The sequence below is a fragment of the Hipposideros armiger genome, unplaced genomic scaffold (genome assembly GCF_001890085.2).
Source record: "Hipposideros armiger isolate ML-2016 unplaced genomic scaffold, ASM189008v1 scaffold_664, whole genome shotgun sequence".
Classification (NCBI taxonomy): domain Eukaryota; kingdom Metazoa; phylum Chordata; class Mammalia; order Chiroptera; family Hipposideridae; genus Hipposideros; species Hipposideros armiger.
In genome coordinates this window covers 516,296-520,854 of record NW_017732014.1, presented here as the reverse complement: position 1 = coordinate 520,854, position 4,559 = coordinate 516,296, and the positions used below count along the sequence as shown (strand labels likewise).

Genomic DNA, 4,559 nt, shown 5'->3' with positions numbered 1-4,559 from the left:
ACAAGTTGCTGTCCTTTTGTTCTTCAGTCTAGTTGTGGAGGACGTTGCTTCACTGGCCCAAGTTGGCACCATCATTGTGTGCTTCCCGGGCGAGGCGGATCAGTCGCTGGCTTCTGGACGGCCGCTCACGCTGGCTGCTGGCTACATACGGTAGCCCATGGCAACCCACTGCAACAGGGGCTGCAGCCTACACCGTCGCCGGCGACTCATGGCAGCCCAGCTCCAGGTTGAGCTGTTGTTCAGCATCTTAGCTATGGAGGGCGGTGTCACTGGCCCTCATATGTGGGATCCGAACGGGGCCCTCTGGCGTCCCAAGCCAGCTCTTAACCATCGCGCCACTCGGCCGGCCCTATTTTTGAACTTTTATAATAAAAATCTACAAAATTTATTTCCTGCCTAGGAAAAAAATCATGGCTTCCTGGTTTCACTCGGCTTATTCAATCACAAGACACTTTATTTTATAGATGTCAGGAGCAGAATAGAAGTATATAATGAAATGTCTGAAGCCAAACCTGAATTAGAAAACAATTCAGGATATTATGTATGCACACATCACAATATTTCCTTAAATTACCTGCAATGGAGCTGCTTTTGTTGCCATAACAACCAATATATTAAAAAAAACCTGAAGTTCAAGATATTTCTCAATTATAGCTTAATCAATGTTTGCATCTCCCTTCTGTAAATTTTTAGCATATTGGAATAAATATTTCATTCCACAAAACACTGTCAAGAAATCTTAGGTGCCTTGTAGAATAAAGGAGGCAAAGAAATCAAGCACTTTATTCCATTCTCTCCCTTCCCATGTCTTCCCCTCCCCCCAAAAAATGTCTACATTAACATGAGTATTCAGTTGTCATAGGCATGTCTTTACTATTCTAGGCGATTCCTGCCCAAGCAAATAGCTAGAGGGTTCATTACAGGGACTTCGACAAACACCCATCAACTCTTCTATCTCCTCAATGAACGCATCAACAGTTCGCACCTAAAGATTCCTCGCCTACAAAAATCGTTGCTGTTCCCACAAAACCTGGACTGTGGCACCATGGCCTTGATGCAATTCGAATCAAGTTCCTCGCTTTGAATGTCTCGCTTTAAACCAAACTTTCAATTCTCAATCAATGTCAACCTTGCCTTCCTGGCTCTGACACTTTGCTGTCAAGGTGTCAAAGCTCTGTCGAGGTGGTGTTCTCCGTCACCGCGATAAGCAATTAACTCCGTTTTTGTCTTATTAGCAGGTTGTTTTGGTGATATTTGGGGAGCCGGCATTGGGAATAAGTTTGAAATCTAGTGTTCCTTAAGTTCTGTGTGAGGCAGCTCAGCCTAAGTCACTTTTACGTTTCCCATGTATAGCCTACATAAAAACATCTGGTTTTAAGCTTATTTTCACAGTGCAAGCTTCGTTGTTCTCTCTTATACAGATTCATTTTCAAAAATTCGCAATTATTTTCTCATAAGCTTTAAGAAATGAATAAAGCAAAAAAGGAATCTGACAGTTACAGAACCAGAGAAGTAACTCAAACCGAACCTTCCTCTAGTCAAAACACGAGCAAGCGGATTGGAAGTGCGGTCCTGCAAGCTGCATCCTGGGAAATGTAGTACAGGAGTGCGAGAAATCCGAGGCACTTTCCCTTGGGGATTCTGGGAAGTGTAGTCCAGGAACCGTATGTAGTCGCAGGCACTTCCGCTCCCGGGAAGGCGAGGTCGGGCCGAGATCGCTCGCAGTGAGGTGAGCTACCTCTGCGTCCCGGCGATTCCTCGGAGCCTTCTGGCTTTGGCGTTGTGTGAGCAGTGACCGTGTCCTCGCCCCTGGGTAAGGGAAGCAGCAGCCAGCGGTAGAGGGCGAACATAGAGGCGGCAGCTGTACGCATCCGCTCCGCTGAACCTCTCGCGTCAGGGCGGGCTTGCGTGGTTCTTCTAGTTTGAGGGTCTCCCGCACTCTCCACTCCCACAACCCTTCCATCCAGGACCCACCAGCCAGCTCTGCCTCTTTCTCGCGGTAAAATATTGGGCGAGTTACTTGATCTCTCTTGGCCTCAGTTTCTCTTGACTCAAGAGGGTTAGTTCTTTCCCAGTGGTGTTCTTGTGAGAATTAAATGAAGTTATATATTAAAAAGCTGAAAACAGTGCCCAGTGCATAGTAAAATGTTGGCTGTTACCATAAATTTTATTACAGTAATCCGAAAGGAGCCCTGTTAATTGCAAGCTCCGGCGAACTCGGGATGGGGTCGCTCGTTGCCCGCTGATCACTGCCTGACGTGGGGCTGCACCTGGACCCCTTGTAGCCTCTTGTTTGGGAAGGAGAGTGATCTTCAGCTGGATCCTGGGGAAAGGCTTTATCCCGGACAGAGAAACAGTCGTGATCTCGGCTTGGTGGAGTGCCTGACTACACGTGTAGTGAGGTCTTCACAAGTGTGCAGTATTGTGTAATAACCCCGTGTTGTTGATTTAAATGCAACGGGATTTCTCAGGCTTACGTTCTGATTAGTCATCGTGTAACTTGCATATGAGAAAAGAAACTTTGTCAAGGCTTTTCCAGCTTAGTATCATTTGCAAATAATTACACATGTTGGGGGGAAGAATCTGGCAATTTAATTATCATTACCAACAGAACAGCCAGTCAGAATTAGACTTCTAAGGGTATCTCATGGGACAGAACAATCATGTTTGAATCCTGGGTTTTTTAAAAGATTCATGTTCTGGAAAGCACTTTCACAAGGACCGTTTCATGAAGCATAATACCACTGCTTGTCTTTAGCTACAGGAAGTTGGGAATAAGGCATCATTATTATCACCATTTACAGGTGACTGGAATGAGGCTCAGGGATGAATAACTTGCTCAGGGTTTATGTTGCTAGTGAGTAGAAAGTAATAAGAAATGCCAGAATTTGAACCCAGGCATTCTGTCCCCATTAAGTTACACTGCAGGCATGCTTGCCTTTCATTTCCTCTGGTACCAGGCTCAGGAATATTCTGGAAGCTACGAGAAGCACTTAAGTCAGGGCTGCTTTAAGAAGTGTTCATGAAGCCGGCGACTGATCGGCCTCGCCCGGGAAGAGCGCAATGATGGTGCCAACTTGGGCCAGTGAAGCAACGTCCTCCACAACTAGATTGAAGAACAAAGACAGCAACTTGTCTGTTCCCCTTCCCCCAATTCCCCAGCACTGTTCCNCAAAAGGACAGCAACTTGTCTGTTCCCCTTCCCCCAATTCCCCAGCGCTGTTCCCATCCCCCAATTCCCCAATAAAAATCTTAAAAAAAAAAAATTCCAAGCCCAATGAAAAAGAATCTTTCATAAAAGCATGCAAAATACATTTTCAAATGAACAAATGCTAATAGAATTCACTACCAGCAAATCTGTGCTACAAGAAATATTAAAGGAATTTCTACAGACAGGAAGAATTTCATAACAGAAATAGAATTAGATCTACCAAAAGAAATAAAGAACTTTGAAAATGGTTAAAATGGAGGAAAATATAAAATATTTTTAACTTTTTTTTTTAAAGATTTTATTGGGGAAGGGGAACAGACAGGTAGACAAATTGCGTTTTTGTTCTTCAGTCTAGTGTGGAGGACGTCGCTTCACTGGCCCATGTTGGTATGATCATTGTGCTCTTCCTGGATGAGGCAAATCGGTCGCCGGTCATTGGTCGGCCGCTCACAGTGGCTCCTAGCAGCTCACACCGGCTGCCGGCTGCTCACGCTGGCTGCCAGCCACTCACGTAGCTCACGGCAATCCACTGCAGCCCCGCTGCAGTCTACGCCTGAGCCGGCGACTCACAGCAGCCCAGCTCCAGGTCGAGCTGTTGTTCATCATCTCAGCTGTAGAGAGCGAGCGTCACTGGCCCTCAGTGTGGGATCCGAACCACAGCCCTGCTGCTCAGAGCTGGTGCTCCCAAGCGAGCTCTTAACCAGCTGAGCCACTCGGCCAGCCCTAACTTTTAATTATTCAAAAATGTTATTCACTAAACCAAAAATAGGAGCAAGTTTTTGTGAATTTGTAGCATATATAAAACTAAAATGTAACAATACCACAAAACAGGGCAGAGAGAAATTGGAAATATGCTGTTTACACTATGTGAATTAGCATAATATTATTAGTAGATAGACTGACAGATTATGGATGCATATTATAGGCCCTAGAGCAACCATTTAAAAAAAATTTAAGGTGGTATATAACTAATAAGCCAGTAATGGAAATAAAATGGAATCACACAAAAATAATCCAAAAGCTGACAGGCAAATTGAACAAATAACACATGGTACAAATGGGAAACAGCTACATGGTAGGTGCAAATCCAATAATATCAATAATTACATTAAATGTAAATGTTCTGATCACACCATTTATTTATTTATTTATTTATTTATTTATTTATTTATTTTTAAATCACTCACCTTTTTTTAAAAAAGATTTTTATTGGGGAATTGGGGATGGGAACAGCGCTGGGGAATTGGGGGAAAGCGAACAGACAAGTTGCTGTCCTTTTGTTCTTCAGTCTAGTTGTGGAGGACGTTGCTTCACTGGCCCAAGTTGGCACCATCATTGTGTGCTTCCC

General features: G+C 44.3%; 1 protein-coding gene across 5 annotated transcripts in view; it reads left to right on the top strand.

The window, feature by feature from the left end:
• The window catches only part of ZNF235 (zinc finger protein 235), a 61,983-nt gene that overhangs the window by 44,346 nt on the left and 13,078 nt on the right, over nucleotides 1-4,559 (top strand). The window contains exon 1 of one of the 5 annotated variants that reach the window (XM_019626253.1): nucleotides 1,675-1,813. The exons of 2 other annotated variants lie outside the window; for them this stretch is intronic. The gene's annotated coding sequence lies outside the window, so the exon portion shown is untranslated. Of the gene's footprint in view, nucleotides 1-1,674; nucleotides 1,814-3,111; nucleotides 3,135-4,559 lie in introns of those variants that run through there. 2 more of the 5 variants (XM_019626254.1, XM_019626255.1) reach the window with 2 other exon arrangements.